Source organism: Macrobrachium rosenbergii, chromosome 54 (genome assembly GCF_040412425.1).
Source record: "Macrobrachium rosenbergii isolate ZJJX-2024 chromosome 54, ASM4041242v1, whole genome shotgun sequence".
In the NCBI taxonomy this organism is placed as follows: domain Eukaryota; kingdom Metazoa; phylum Arthropoda; class Malacostraca; order Decapoda; family Palaemonidae; genus Macrobrachium; species Macrobrachium rosenbergii.
Genome location: NC_089794.1, coordinates 32915698 through 32933744, shown reverse-complemented (window position 1 = coordinate 32933744; position 18047 = coordinate 32915698). Strand labels below are relative to the sequence as shown.

The 18047-nt window shown below is 36.0% G+C and overlaps 1 protein-coding gene across 2 annotated transcripts in view; it reads right to left on the bottom strand.

Annotated features, from left to right (window-relative positions):
• LOC136834945 (integrin alpha-PS3-like) overlaps positions 1 to 18047 on the bottom strand; it is a 197778-nt gene that overhangs the window by 73315 nt on the left and 106416 nt on the right. The window contains exon 1 of one of the 2 annotated variants that reach the window (XM_067097805.1): positions 5723 to 5744. The exons of the other annotated variant lie outside the window; for it this stretch is intronic. The gene's annotated coding sequence lies outside the window, so the exon portion shown is untranslated. Of the gene's footprint in view, positions 1 to 5722; positions 5745 to 18047 lie in introns of those variants that run through there. 2 annotated transcript variants of the gene reach the window in all.

Here is an 18047-nt window from a genome sequence, read left to right as displayed (position 1 = left end):
CCTCAACAACTATCGCTCGCTCAATTCGACCGTTTCTCATCGCTCACTCACACGACCTCTTGTCAAACGATGAAAATCGGTCTCCAACCACTCTTCCCTTATCCGTTCGTTCAGCCATGTCACCACTCCTATTTTTTTTTTTTTTTATAAAGCTCTTGGCCGACCCTTTCATGAACCTTGCATTGAGGTGAATTAGGTCTCATTACCGTCATACCTTAGTTCTGCTGCTGCTACTGGTGACACTGTATAATATGAGCAGCGCAAACGAGTACGTCACAGATTTTCATTCGATTGTCGACTCGTTTTGGTGTGTGATTGTAATTTATTTGTGAGCTTTGTGACTTAATCGCTGATATTTATAGGCGCTTATTTATGGCACAAGAATAACACCTAAGGCTGGACTTGTCATTTATTGTATATTTGTTATTACTTATTTGAATTTTTATTTGTATCATTTTTTTAACTTTGTGTGTAATGAGTAAAAGTTTTGTGAAATTATAGATAATTTCCGAGATTCTTATAAAGAATTGCTTCAATTTTCATACAGTCTAGGTAATTTTTTAATATATTAAAAATCGAATTAAGTTTCAACAGTTCATTAGCAATTTCTGAGACTTTTAAAAGTAAAATAATTATCAGCAGTCCTTAAATTTCGTCTGAATCACTTAAAATATATTTTATAGAATGAAATCTCGATGTTTTCTATATTTGTAACTAACTTTACTATTAAAAATATGGCCATTCCCCCACAACAAAATCTCTTTGATATGACAACAACAATAATGAAGATTATGACGACAATGTTGAAAATATTCCTGTGATGCTAAGTAATTCACAATCTAGTGAAAAACAATCTGTGTAATAAAAATCCACAATCATATAGCAAATATATTGATATGTAAAATAAACAAAGACTAACGTAAACACTGATGAGGAACAGCGTTCAGGTGTTCGAAAGTCGTTGTTTATTTTACAAAGTAATATATTTTTAATTTGGATTTTTATTACACAGACTCCTGTGATCATATTTCCAAAATATTCACAGGGAAAGAACTGGTAAATAATGAATGATCATAGGGAAAGAATTGATCAATAATGATAACAATACATAATTACACCAATGATAACACCTTCTGATTGTGAAAATAGTGCGTTTCAGTATTCCATACCGCCTTCGCCCGACCTACTATGAATAATGTAAAAAAACGCGCGCGCGCGCACACACAAACCTGCAATCTTCAAGGTCAAGTGAGTACGGATTTGTGTCTTTGGGCTATTGTGTGTAGTGCGTGCGTGCATGCGTGGAAGCAAGCGCTCGGGTGAGCAACATCCGGGCTTTCCCAAGAATTTACGTCACTCGTTTCCGGAAACATCTGGACGTTTTCCTCGTGAGAACTATTAGTGATGTTCTGCTTAGGTACATGACAATATAAATCTATTTAATATATATATGTATATATATGTGTGTGCGCACTGAATATATTGCATTAATTTTTTTCAACATTAAGGTGTTTCCAATTGCAGAGGGTGGCTTCCTAGAAACGAAAAGACAATTATCGTTACCACAGTCAAAATCAACTATTATTTTGATATAGGCTATATAAATATAAATAAAATATATATATATATATATATATATACATATATATATATATATATATATATATATATATATATATATATATATATATATATATATATATATATATATATATATATATATATATTTGATCTACGTAACATACTTTATTATCATAACATCTGGCAACCACCTTTTATGCAATCCACATTCTTATACTCATTGATATTCCTTCAGATCACACATGAGTAGTAGTACGCGTTCGGCTAAAGACCCAATGCCCCCCGGCTTATTCGTGAGATGGTCATGCATAGAGTATAGAGTGGAAATCGCTCAATTCTGTATCATTTGAGAGACCTTGGATTTTTGGGCAAGAAAATGTAAATTTTTTCACTAAGGGAATATGTGCTGTATGCTTTAGTTTTCTTAAAAGAAAACTATTGTGCCGGCTTTGTCTGTCCGTCCGCACTTTTTTCTGTCCGTCCTTGTTTCTGTCCGCACTTTTTCTGTCCGCCCTCAGATCTTAAAAACTACTGAGGCTAGAGGGCTGCAAATTGGTATGTTGATCATCCACCCTATAGTCATCAAACATACCAAATTGCAGTCCTCTAACCTTAGTAGTTTTTATTTTATTTAAGTTTAAAGTCAGCCATAATCGCGGTTCTGGCAACGATATAGGATAGGCCACCACCGAGCAGTGGTTAAAGTTTCATGGCCCGCGGCTCATACAGCATCAAACCGAGACCACCGAAAGATAGATCTGTTTTCGGTGGCCTTGATTATACGCTGTAGCGGCTGTACAGAAAACTCGATTGCGCCGAAGAAACTTCGGCGCATTTTTTACTTGTTTACAACTGAAAATAGATGCAGAAAATGCATGTTATCTTTATATATATACACACACATAAAAATGTATATACATAATATATAATATATGTTTATATATATATAGATATATTTATATACATATACTTTTATATATATATAAATATATATGTATATATATTATATATATACACTTTGCATACTTATACAATGTACATAAATACTCTCACAAGAACAAACACCATATTCAAAAACACACACATACATATATATATATATATATATATATATATATATATATATATATATATATATATATATATATATATATATATATATAAAACTATAAAATGCATGTGTAGAGAGAGAGAGAAAGAGAAGAGAGAGAGAGAAGGGCAAAGCTAATACTCCTCTCTCGCAATTCTATCAATAATCTGCGCCTAGCATCTGACTCATATGGGGAGGCTACAAGATGCTGCTGCATTGACTTCAAGTTAAAACTTCCCTTCCGCCGTGATTTCCGCTCACGGGAGAAAAGGATTACTATGTGACTTTTTTGAGCATAGGCATCTTGTTGAGTCACAGGAAAATCCCGGTAGAATACTGACCGCACTTCTTCTATTTCCTCATATCTTTTAGTCGTGTGCAACCACAGGCATATATATATATATATATATATACATATATATATATATATATATATATATATATATATATATATATATATATATATATATATAAATGTATATAAATTATATATATATATATATATATATATATATATATATATATATATATATTATATATATATATATATATATATATATATATTTATAGATACATATATATATATATATATATATATATATATATATATATATATATATATATATATATATATACATAAATACCATATACATAAACACACACACATATATATTATATATGTATATATATACGCAAAAAATAAACAGAAAAAGATGAAAGTAAAGAAAAAGTGAGGTCTATCCACGATGATAGGGGCCATCAAAAAAGGGCGGTTTAAAGTAATTAATGAAAAAAGACGCAGAATGAGACATTTTGAGCAAATATGACATTAACCTAATCATTAAATTATCCGTCTATTAAATTTTATTGATCTGTCTATTAAATTTTATTGCATGTTCAACTGGCTTTTAAATATTAAGGATCAGAGAGGCATAGAGTTTCACGCAGACCAATTTGCGTAAATCCCATTTGCAAACAAGAAGCTAAGACAAAATAACACTTATGGCGGAAGAGGCGAAGAGGGTTCAACCGGAACTAATTCGTGGGAGGAATGTCAAGCCAAAAACCTACAACCATTAACGAGACGAGTGAATCACAGAATTTCATGGCTGATTCATGACGGTTCACGATGATTCATTTGACCCGCCGGGGGAAATCTGCCTTAAATTTAAAGTGACACTTGAGTCATGAACGTTCACCTGTAATTCTTAATGATCTAGGAAGATTAATTAACCTGGGGAACATTGCGGAGATCTTGCTTATATTGTGACAAGTGAGTTATCATAAAACATTTATATGTTTAATTCAGTGTCTTCGAAAGAGCGGTTACTTTAGTAAATGTATTATGAGTGAATAAAATCAAAAGAACAAAAGATTAATCAAAATCTCCTATATAACACCTGTTTCACCATGAATCACAAACGTTTACTCTATATTTACGATTCCCATGAATCATTCGACCTGGAAATAGCTCACGTGAATCAACGTTTCACGGACGGTTGAGATAAGGAGGTGATGACGCAACCACGAAGATGACGCGTTGGCAACTCGTTGCTATTAGTTCGCACGGTGGTAACGCATTACAGTGACGTCACGAGGTTGTCTAGGAAGTCTCATGAGAGCTCTTAGTCATGCGAGTTGTTATGCATAGGTCGTCATGTTATTCTGGGCGTTATCTTCTGTGGGATTGCTTTGTTTCTTTAAGGGTGTGGGGACTTAGTTCTTTGTTAGAGAGATCACAATTAGCATAGCAACGCACTACACACAATACAAATGTACTACATTATCATACATTTTAAAACGCATTAACAGTGAACTATATATCACATAAGAAAATGTTCATCAAGAAAATGTTCTTAAAATATACTCTGTTTAAAAAAACTGCGAAATAAATTCATATCTAAGTAAGTCTAAGTAAGTTATTTTATAAAACAAATATGTGACATTACATGAGTGAACTTATAACAAATACACACATATATAGGTATATATATATATATATATATATATATATATATATATATATATATATATATATATATATATATAATATATATGTATATCAAGCAGTCTCCCATAACAGGCGGGCTCCCAAGAAAAGACACGGGTCACTACCACATTCACTCTTAACACTGCTGAATCACGGATGAACCCCATATTCAGAAAACTTCCACACCACACAAAGCGCTTACCAGCAGGATGTTGAACCCCTTACGAACACTGAAAGTTGAGATGCCTCCTTTCCACTACTTGTTTCTAAACTCAGTCAAGTCTGACAGATTTCACTGAAACACCTCCGCATTGTCCCTGCAGGATATGAGTGGGACAGTGGTCATAAGTCCATTCGGCTTTAAATGGATATCAACGCCTGGTGTATGTCAAGAAAAAAAGACGTGAGGCTAGCAACCTCATCCATAAAAGACTTGCTAAGAAAATTAAAAGTCTGCAGCCATTTAGCGATACCCATTCTAAGAGGAGAAAGGCGTATGTTAAATATATATATATATATATATATATATATATATATATATATATATATATATATATATATATATATGTATATGTATATATATATATAAATTTCTGAATCACATCAGGATCGAACCCTGGTCTCTAAAATGAAAAGCGAGAGCGCAACTAACTGAGAGAGAGAGAGAGAGAGAGAGAGAGAGAGAGAGAGAGAGAGAGAGAGAGAGAGAGAGAGAGAGAGAGACCTTAAGTCAGAACAAAAATAAGGTCGAACAGTCAAACTAAACCACAGGTATGAAGATATCGGAAAGAATTAATAACTGCGTCAAGGTAAAGCTTCAAACACGTACATCACTCACATAACAAGACCACCAGGACATTACCACACATAAAAACACGGCAATTTTCGAGAGAAACTCATCCCATTACATGACTGTCGAAGAGTTAAAATGTGTGAGTTTTAAGGCTGCTGCAAACAAGGATGACGGTTGATACCGACGGTATAAAACCTGTGAGAATCATACTAAGCTTAATTAGTCATAATTCAGACACACACTCACAGACTAGTAGATCAGCACTTACTCTAGTAAGGGAGCTCTATCGATGTCGCAAACCTATTGGACGGTATCTGGGAACACTATAAACCTGTCCCGATCTCGCTTCGCTCAGTCACAGTACTCCGGAGACTTACGAACACCCACGGTGTTTTTGCTCTGATAATACTTGGAAAAAGATTACTCCTCCTTCTTCTCCCCCTCCTCCTCCTTCTTCTTCTTCTATCTAAGGGATGGGTGATATTAAAGACCTAATAATAGACCGGTGATGTTATGTACAGTACATGAACAGAACTGTAACCTCCGAAGGAAATTTCTCTTTGAAACTGAAACTATTTTGCGAAATAATTATGGTTTTTGATCGAATATCAAGGATGATCAATTATGGAGAGAAGAAAATATAACATATTTATTCATACTCGGTCAAATATACTATCAATATATATATATACATATACACACACACACACACACACATATATATGTACACATATATATATATATATATATATATATATATATATATATATATATATATATACATATATACATACACACAAGCGGCTCCAGAGAAAAATCAGTTTATGGATCATTGTCACATTCATCCCTTAAACTACTGAATCGTGGATAAACGCACACAGGCGAAAAGTTGTTTTATTAGCAGCTTCAAACCTTACACAGGAGGTGCATCAGCAAGGCGTCAACCCCTCCCCACAAAAACAACGTTGTTCACCTCATCTTGCACAGACTCTCGCTTCCCAGGTATATATTGAGGCTCTTCCTTTCTAATACTTCTCTTACGCCATCTATACAGCACTTTCTAACTCTTCCTCTCATCCTTCCTCATAACACTTCCAAGCTTTACAATTTTCTTCACTCACCTATTTTTTATGCATGTATAAGAAATGCATGTTTCTACACATGCAACACATGCCCATGTATGATATTAATAAACATGTATAATATTAACATATGTCCAAAAACCTAGGCCAGTTTCAACACTTTTTCCATAACATCTCGGCCCACACGAAGAATAATAAAATAAGTATATAAAAAACTAGCAATAAACAAAACAGGATGCGGTAATGGGAGCGTAGGACCTAATTGAGAAAATTGGCCGTGAGGAATAAAATCCTAACGAAGAGCCCTTCGCCAGAGGTGGGAAAAGGGCTGGAATGCTTTTATATGGGGGCATGTGTGCGAGGGAAAGGGGAACGAGCGATTGGGCTAAAATACCCTCGTTGGGGCATTCTGAGGGTCGATGGGTAGTGGGGGAGAGAGAGAGAGAGAGAGAGAGAGAGAGAGAGAGAGAGAGAGAGAGAGAGAGAGAGTCATGTGTAGATGAACCTTTTGTGTATCAGAACTGAGTGCTGGAACTTCGTGCTCATTTTGGATGACGTCAAGGTTATGTTGCTGTTATTATTTCGAGAGTAGATTTCACAAAAAAAAAAAAAAAAAAAAAAAAAAATTGTTGTTTAGATGAATTATTGTTATTATTACTGTTTCTGGTTAACGAGGAAAGTGGGGCAGACTTTCGAAACCTCAGAGCAGTGTTAATCCTTGGCTCTGACCTTCTTTTATATTAAAAACAAACCACTGAGGAATTTCATTTCTACATGAACCGTGCGCGCTGTAATGTTAGGGGAAATAATAATAATAACAATAATAATAGTAGTAGTAGTAGTAGTAGTAGTAGTAGTAGTAGTAATAATAATAATAATAATAATAATAATAATAAATGTAATTTTTTACAACTTTTAAAGAAATACCCATTCCCCTTTAATAGTTGTAACCATCTTGAACAAGGGCTCTTTGGGCTAAATTTTTCTCATCTTGTAAAAGATCATCAACAAAATACAACGAAATATATATCTTCGAGTAACAAACTAAACGTTCAGATTGGCCGGCGTCTAACTCGAGACAAGCATCTTTCAAGACTGGATTCTATAGGAGTATGTAGAATGAAGGTACCTTGATCCGAGATTCAGAGCTGTAAGTTACACTCCTAGGGACTGGCCAAAGCATCGAGAACCTCTTTAACATTACCGTCGTTTTATGCCTTATAAAGATAAAAGCATAAAAATGAAAAATAAAAACATACGATACAAGGTTTATAAAATGACAGGGTTGAAATACACAAAATGACACTGATATTATATACAATTTAAAAAGTGAACTAGGTCAGCAGTAAATCACCAGGAAGATTACAATCCACCGAACCTGGAGAAAAGTTCCCATGATTATCCAGCCGAAACCAACAGTTCTCGCATGGTTTACTTCTGCCACTGTTTCTCTCCTGCCACGGGCAGGCTTTGAGATTCTTGACCTTGCCTCATATTCAGGCCAGAGGCCGAGCCCTGGGACCTATGAGGTTATTCAGCGCTGGAACGGAAACTGAGAGTAAAAAGTTGTGACAGGAGGAAAACCTCGCAGTTGCACTCTGAAACAATTCTTTGGAGGGGATTGGAGAGAATATGAACGGAGGTGCAGTTATAGGAATGAAAGGGGCTGCAGCTAGGGCCGAAGGGACGCCACAAAGAACCTTAAGTACGGGAGGTTATATTTGGCTTAATTTCTACTCTTTTTATCATCAGAATTACATATTTACTATTTTTATCAGTAGGATTACACAATCAGTTATGTACCGATTTTTGCCCAAATCTGACCAAAGGTGGGCCTTCTGTCTGTCGCCAGGTGAACGGGTTTTGGGAGAGATCCTGATCTGGATAAGGGAACTGTGAGGGTTGGCGTTTGGGTTGCTCAGCCTTGGCGGTGGTTTGAGGTCATCGATATATCTAGTTGAAGAGTTTTCATAAGGACATAAATAGTCTAATATTCCTTCATCATGACTGAACAATTGATTAATGTTATGCAGTGTTGCAGAATAGCTTTTTATGTTCTTTCTTTATCTTTTTTTATTAATACCGAGGTTAATGAGGCGGGCAACCAATTGTGCCCTTACCTAGCCCAGACCCGAATTAAACAAGAACAAGTAAAAAATACGCCGAAGTTTCTTCAGCGCAATAGTTTTATGTACAGCCGCTACAGCGTATAATCAAGGCCACCGAAAATAGATCTATCTTTCGGTGGTCTAGGTATAATGCTGTATGAGCAGCGGCCCATCAAACTTCAACCACGGACCAGTGGTGGCCTATCCTAATATCGCTGCCAGAAGCACGATCATGGCAAACTTTAACCTGAAATAAAATAAAAACTACCACGGCTAAAAGGCTGCAATTTTGTATGTTTGATGATTGGAGGGTGGATGATCAACATACCAATTTGCAGCCCTCTAGCCTCAATAGTTTTTAAGATCTGGGGGCGGACAGAAAAAAAGTGAAAAGTGCGGACGGACGGACAAAGCCGGCAGGTTAATTTTCTTTTCAGAAATCTAAAAAGGGAAAGGATGGGAGGGGGTGAACGAAGATAGCAGAGATCTTACTGAAGGGTGAGAGATTAGAAGAGGTGGGCAAAACTGAAAAATATATAATTGCAAGAAATTTGATTTTTCAATACAGTCTCCCAATGATGGTAGATTTGCGTATAAAGCGTCAAACTTCGCAAATTGTTTGCGTCAAAATTCCATATATTTACCTGCACTCATTATGTACAGCCATTTGCACTAGGAATAGTTTAAGGGAGTTAACCGAAGGAATAAGAGGAAGGTTTTTCAATCACCTGGAATGGAGGAGATTTTGAAAGAATGGAAAACATAAGAAGGAAGAAAATACCGAAGTCTTTCACTGGATGGAAAGAAACGATGAAGGTAAGATATTGTGATATGCATCAAACATATATGATACAGAAAAATTATAATATATTAATGACAAAATTAATATATATATATATATATATATATATATATATATATATACACATATATACATCTATCTATCTATCTATCTACCTACATTAATCCATAAATAATAAAACATTTATACAGATAAACAATCAGAGAGAATCATCAGCGGGACTCCCTCGTTATCAGTATCACTAGTAATGATAATCATAATAATGGCAACAGCCAACTTAACACAAAATATAAACAGAAAGAAAAATGCATGGAATTTTCCCAGTCAATAATAAGAGAGAGAGAGAGAGAGAGAGAGAGAGAGAGAGAGAGAGAGAGAGAGAGGTATATATTATATATTAAATATATATATATATATATATATATATATATATATATATATATATATATCAATACATATATATATATATATATATATATATATATATATATATATATATATATATATATATATATATATATATATATATATAGAGAGAGAGAGAGAGAGAGAGAGAGAGAGAAAGCATGTACACGCGAAATTCCTCCCGCTAGCAACGAGCGCATCCTCGCAATAAAGAAAAAAAAAGTGAATAAAAGACCCTATTTAAAGCACAACCACCGCGATGCGAGACACTTGACAGATGCTTGTGAATGAGTGCCAGACTTCGAGAGTGTCGCGGGAGGAGGCGCTGCCGTCGCTGTGAGACCTCGGAATTAACGACCGTTCAACAGGGCTTTTGGGGTGCCGCTGACGTGCGACAGAAATCAACAACTGTGGCGTGTATATATGTGAACACATGCATATATTTACACACATATGTATGCATATATATACATAAACCTATATATAAATATATGTGTTTGTATGTATATATTATATTTATATATTCAAATTAGTCGTATTAGATTTCAATAAGACAGGATGGTTTAGATGCCAGATTCTTTACTTTACACTGTACTACTATCAAAGAATTTGGAATCTAAACCATCCCGTCTTACTGAAGCCTAATACGAGTATACCGTGTGTGTGTATATGTATATATATATATATATATATATATATATATATATATATATATATATATATATACATACATATATATATATACTTATATATATACACAAGGATGTTAAATGTCAGCAGTCAAGGTTCTTAAAATCTAAGACGCTTCTCTAACACAAGTAATAATGTAAATGTTTATGTTGAAAAGAAATAGACATCTTCATCGGGCCAGAGTAAATAAGACAATATGTTATTATTATTATTATTATTATTATTATTATTATTATTATTAATTATTATTATTATTATTATTATTATTATTATCGACAGAGCTGAAACCTTCCCATCAATAGGATGGGATACGTTAGCATAGCATCCCGTCAATCCTATCCCAGCCTTGTGATCGGGAGTTTGCAGCTTTATCGATAATAATAATAATAATAATAATAATAATAATAACTAATTTGATGATAGGATAAGATAATCCATCCGACAAATCCCTCTCGATCATCATAAAGACAGCACAGACTCACACCTGGGCGTGAGATGACGGATGCTGTGTGATCTCAAGGTGTGGCATCATGAATAAAAGGGAGAGGAATTCGCTGTCACGGTGATGAATGCTGGTTGAACGGAGACAGACCTGTCTCCCGTCATACCTCCTGTCTCCCGTCTGATGAGAAGGAAGGCGCTGTCTTGGGAGACGGTATATTATAGCCCTAGAGAATCTGTTAGTTTAGTCTCTGTGACGGTAAATTATGGTCTTAGAGGGCTCCTGTCTCCTGTCAGACCTCCCGTCTCCCGTCTGATGAGAAGGAAAGAGCTGTCTTGGGAGACGATATATTATCTAAGTCCCTGTGAGAGAATCTGTCAGGGCTCCTGTCTAGTCTTTGATGAGCTGTCTTGGGAGACGGTATATCATAACCCTAGAGAATCTGTCAGTCTAGTCTTTGTGACGGCACATACAGTCTTAGAGGACTTTCTAGTGTCTGTCTTGAAACGTGGTATAAGCTATGAGGTCTATAAAATCTGTCTGTTTCTATCTTAGGAAACGGTACGGTATACGACCTTCTGGAAGATCTGTATGTCTTGGAGACAAAGTATGGGGCCTGAGAGACATGTCAGTCTCCCGTCTATTGAGCTGGTAAGCTACAGGGACTATTGGAACTGCCTGTCCTATCTTAGGAGACGGTCAGCTGTAACGCCTGGAGAATCTGTCTGTCTCTGTCCTAACAGACTACAGCCTTTGGGGTTGAAGGATCTGTTTTAAAGGACGGTAACATATGGGGCATGGTGGATCTGTCTATAACAGTAGTCTATGGTATTTTATAGAAGTCTGAATTTTCTTGGAAGACAGTAACTTTGGGTCTGTTAGTGTCCCCTGTCTCCCTAGAAAACGGCAATCTTTTTTTTTGACAGGATCTGTCACTTGCTTGATGCCTGTAATTCCTCTCGTTGCCTTCTCAAGACAGGATATTATCGCGTTCATCAGACACCTTGTCTCTGTCTCAACAGACAGCAATTAAAGCTTCTGTAGGAACTCCCGTCTTTCTAAAGAGCAACAATCCAGCACCATCCATCTCCCCGTCTTTAGAGACAGTAGGACAAGGGGTCTCATAGCTCCCCGTCTCCTGTCTAAAGATACTGCATCCTGTGGTGCTCCCAGTCTCCTGTCCAAAGACACGGTGTCCTGCGGTGCTTTAATAATATCTCGTTTCCTCAAACTTCGGTCCCACAAGGCGCCTGGTCCACTTGAAAACAGTCTGAAAAACATCCTTTTTAATCAAGCGTTTGGCGTGACGTCAGGTCAGGCTGTGCATACAAGAGCTTCTCCTGGGGGAGGGCGAGGGGGTGTATACCCTGGGGGAATAGGTGTAGGACATGCGTCATGGACGTCTGACGGCGACGTCACTTCCCTTGTGGGCTAATAGAGTAGAGAGGTCCTGTGCCGTCGGTTGGATGAGGAGTTTGGGGGAGGGGGGGGTGTCCTTTATGTCCATTCGTAGCAGTCGCCATTGTTTGCGAGCGTCCTGCAATCCTTCAACTTATCTCGACTTTGCAACATGTCGCGGTGATGTAATGTCTCTCTGTAATGAAATCCTTTTCATGGTATTTTGTTAATGTTTTTCTAATAACTGTTCTCTTCTTTCTGTATTTCCCATTACCTTCTGTTGCCTCTTTCGAATGAACACCATATTCTTTGGAAGCTTGAATTTCAAGTCAATGGGCCCCTGTGGGCTTGTTTCATGTGAATAGGGTTCATCTTCTGAATAATAATAATAATAATAATAATAATAATAATAATAATAATAATAATAATAATAATAATTAAATTTGAACGACGGTTTCTGAATGATTATCAACTGTTTCAATAAATTGATTAATTTCCTAATGAATAACTTGCAACCGTTTCGAGGGTCCTAGTTTATCGGTATTCTTCGAAACAATTTTGAGTCTCTAAAGAATTCTGACTAAAATCCCTAAACAAGTAGAGTGTTCTGTAATACATTCCATTGCATTTCATTCAACTTGATCGTACTTTACCGTTGCTGTCCGAATCATTTTTAGATACTTCAAAAAATTTATGAGTAAAAATCATTCAGCAAGACTCTAAAATTATTTCCTTAGCATTTCACTCACTGGAAACGAATTCACGCGAAGTTGTCCGAAACATTACGAAAAACGCGTCGAAACTATTCCGAACGATTTCAGACTATTGCATAACACCACGGCGCTTGGAGTCTATAGAAGTACATGACATCTCTTCGTTCTCAGAATAGTTTTTAACTGCAAAGGTGCAGGAAACTCCACATAATTTACCATAAACGGAATGATAATAAGCTATTTAGAAATATGACATAACTAAATATAACGGCCCCTCTCAAGCTGAGGTGGACGGAGAGGGGACGGGGTGGGGGTGGGGGGGGAGGAGGGGGGAGGAGGAGGAGGGGGTGTTGGAGGACTGGGAGGGGAGAGGGAAGGTAGAAGTGGTCCACAGACAGTATCTTGAATTTATGCACTTCTTCAATTTAGTTCTTTTATATAATTTTACTAATAAAGATATCACCAAAGGTTTTAATCTGGTCGAAGGGAAGAATACATCGTATAATCTATATATATATAATAACTATGTGTCTGTAATAAATAAGTGAAATAAATATCAGGTGTGAGACGCACACAGTTGAGAGAGTGAAGAGGAACAAACATATGAAAGCCTTGCATCATTCTCGAGTCCCTCCTACCTCGTGTGGCGTTAATTACGGCCGGGCGTCAGCGCAACCGCAAGGGCACACACGCAATCATGCAAGCACGCGCTCCTACAAATGCACGCACATACACACACACACATATATATATATATATATATATATATATATATATATATATATATATATATATATATATATATATATATATATATATATGTATATATATTACATAATGATAATAATGCAAATTAAAAGGTTATACAATTTAAACTATTAGTTAACAATATTTTAGTGTTTTATATATGAAAGAAAACGTAACAGCTAAAGAAACTCTTCCTCGCATTTAAAAAACCACCTTGACCATGGAAACTATCATAGAAGTTACAGCACTAAATCATATTCTGTCTTGAGTCGTATACTGAATGACGTGTTGACAGCTCCTAAATCCTTATATTTTTGCACACAGAAATGCAGTTGCAAGCCATATAGAAAAAAACCTTACTGTTTCTGTAATTTTGAGAGAGAGAGAGAGAGAGAGAGAGAGAGAGAGAGAGAGAGAGAGAGAGAGAGAGAGTTTAATAAACAAACGATTGTCTCCCACATGATATGGCATTACAGTGCAGTTTGCCAATTATTTCTTGGCGTCATTTATCAGCTTGGGAGGCCTTCGGGACGGGTATCCAGATGCTTATCATAAACCGCGGCCTGACAAAAAGGAATGGAATAGGACACGAGAACAGGAGTGGAACATGAGGTTAGGAATGTACCCAACTCTTTTCGAGTCGAGAGAGAGAGAGAGAGAGAGAGAGAGAGAGAGAGAGAGAGAGAGAGAGAGAGAGAGAGAGGAAATAAGGATGGAGCCAATTCCCCAAAGGCAATGGAAAAGTTGCCTGATGAGTCCTCATTGTACATAAAAAAAAGGGTGCATAATAAGGTAATGGTTATATTCATAAAGCGAGGAAATGCCTTCAGGCAAAGTGATTCCTGTGTAATGTGGAGCCAACCCCGACCACTTTCTTTCCTTCTCTCTTTCTTTATTTTTTTCTTTCTTTAAATCTTCAGTTGAAAACCCATGCTGAGAGAGTCAACAGACAACAAACCCAAGAGGACTCCAGAGGGAAATCCGTCTGCAGAGACAAGTTATAGGAATATATGATAAATAAATAAAGATAAGGGAATGGAATTTATGTAGGATTTCGGCCAAAGGCCAAGCGCTGGGACCTATGAGGTCTTTCGGCGCTGAAAGGGAAATTGAGAGTATTTGAAAGGTGTAACAGGAGGAAAACCTCAAAGTAGTTGCACTATGAAACAATTATTAGGAGAGGATGGATAGCAAGATGGAAGAAAGAGAATATGAATGGAGGTACAGTAAAAGGAACGAAAGGGGTTGCAGGTAGGGGCCGAAGGGACGCTGCAAAGAACCTCAAGTAATGCCTACAGTGCACCGCGTGAGGTGCACTGGGGCCTCTACCCCCCCGACGAGAAACATACGGGAACATAAACAAAACCGGTACACCTGAAATTCAGGAGACGTCATCTTGCGTCGCAACCTGTGGTCACCGTTGCAGGAATATGTTTTTCGATATAAAACTATAAATCATTTAGATTGTAAGGAAAAAATGATTTAGAATAAAATCTTGAATCTCAAACAACAACTCACTCAGCTGGATAATTCATTTAATAAAAAAAAAAAATGTTTCATAAGATGACTGAATCATTAAATTTCAAATGATATAGGAAAACTGGAGCATGATAAGAGTTCAGGAGATAGATATTGGTAGACAGAAACCCAGTCATTAAAACGAAATATAAGAAATGCAGCTTTAAAATTGTGAAATTTCAAATATAAGAAATGAACCATTACAATTAAGAAATTTCAAATATGAGAAGTGCAGCATTAAAATTGTGAAATTTCAAATACGAGAAATGCAGCATTAAAATTGTGAAATTTCAAATATAAGAAATGCAGCATTAAGTTGTGAAATTTCAAATATAAGAAATGCAGCATTAAGTTGTGAAATTTCAAATATAAGAAATGCAGCATTAAAATTGTGAAATTTCAAATATGAGAAATGCAGCATTAAAATTTTAAATTTCAAAATATACGGAATGCAGCATTAAAATTGTGAAATTTCAAATAAGAGAAATGCAGCATTAAAATTGTGAAATTTCAAATATAAGAAATGCAGCATTAAAATTTAAATTTGAAATTTAAAGTAAAATTGTGAAATTTCAAATAAGAGAAATGCAGCATTAAAATTGTGAAATTTCAAATAAAAGAAATACAGCATTAAAAGTATTGAATGCATTAAAATTGTGAATTTCAAATAAGAGAAAGCAGTGAAATTTCAAATATAAGAAATAAATCATTTCGAAATACAGCATTAGAATTGTGAAATTTCAAAGTCCGAAATCATTTCGACAAGAGAAATTAAAAACAGATTCTCATGTTACGACTTTTTAATATATTGCTATTATTTCCGGCAGCAACGTTCCGGAGAGCCATTTTTTTTTCTTATAAAAGAATTCGGCCGAATTAACTAATACACGAGTTTACAGACATACGGAAGGAATTCTATTTGAAGAGAGGGAATTCACAAGCACAGTATATAGCCAATTCTGCGAGTCAATAAAAATAAAACATACAGTAGGAATTCTATTGGAGGTAAGAATAAATCCGCACTTAAAGAGGATACAAAGGAAGGTTACTGAGAGGGAATTCACACACACACAGTATATAACCAATTCTTCGAGTCAATAAAAATAAACATACTGTCGTCTCCACTTGAATGCATTGCTCAATGACTTCAAACTATGAACATCTTATGAATGGTTTTACCCCGGTGGGGTTGAGAATGGTCTCGTGGGGTCCATTCCGTTTTGATGTAAACATTTTTGCCTGAGCGATGAAAACTCACTTCGTGTTTTTACCTCCCTTCTTCACTTCTTCTCTCAGCCCCATAGCTGCGTTCCACAACGATGGACTACTAACTAGGTACATAATTTAAAGCTCAGATCAACGTGCCCAATAATGCCTCCTTATCTGGTTCGAAAGTCTTACACGGGTCCATCGGACTGTGAGCCGAGCACGCCTCCTTCCCGCTGTGCCACGAGAGAGAGAGAGAGAGAGAGAGAGAGAGAGAGAGAGAGAGAGAGAGAGGGGGCGCTCATTAAAGGCATTTCCTATGTTTATAAATGGATGGGCACTGCCTCTTCTCCTGCATTTCCTGAATCTCATTACTGAAAGAGGATCATTGGCGGAAAATCATCGTCATTTATACTAGATCTGAATCATCGTACGTGAGCGGGTGATGGGATGAATTAAGGCTTGTGTCTGTATTACAGACGATGAAGTCTAAGATAATCTAGCCTTTATCTCTCCTGTATCTTCTGGCTTATCAGAAGAAATGATCATAATTCACTTTCATGGTGAACGTTTTAATACATCTGTTCTTAAAATCTAAAGTACCATTCTTCACACATACTCCCTAATTTGGAAATGAAACAGAACTGATATCAATACTCACATGCATGAGAGAGAGAGAGAGAGAGAGAGAGAGAGAGAGAGAGAGAGAGAGAGAGAGAGAGAGAGAGAGAAAACCGTTTATTTCGATTGTGGGGTCAGTCCTGAAAACCCAGTCCCCGGGGTTGAAGCACCAATGAAAATAGTTGGGTTTCCCTTGTTCATTTTAGTTATATGACCCCACACAGGCGTTTCAAGCTTAAGATTACAGCATGACGACATTCAAATTGGTATTTTCCCCGTGTGTAACATTAATAGTTTAAGGGATTTAGACTTCAATTATAGGGGCCAGTTTTCCTCACCAAAGTTAGATATGCGGAAAGGCGGCATACAATGGTTACAGGGTTTTGGGAAGGGACGTAACGTCCCTAGTACTGGCACTTCCTGTCTCGAACCTGTAATTTTTTTTTACTAATACATTTAATAATATGCGTTAACAGTTTTTTTTTATTATTTAGGGTAAGTTCTTATAGTTTCATATATGTGATTTTTGACGTAATGACATTACCTATTGCGTTTTTGTAATATATATATATATATATATATATATATATATATATATATATATATATATATATATATATATACATACCGGTATACATATACAGTATTTATATATATACATATATATAAATAATCAACACACAATCACATGTGGAACAGAAATGAATTTCCGACTCACATCAGGATCGAACCCAGGTCATTCAACTGAAAGACAAGGCCGCTATACCAACCATGTCATACAAGTCATAAAAGGAAAAAGAAGTTGGAACCTAAGTACCACTGTACCAAAGGCTTTATACATACATATATATAACATACATA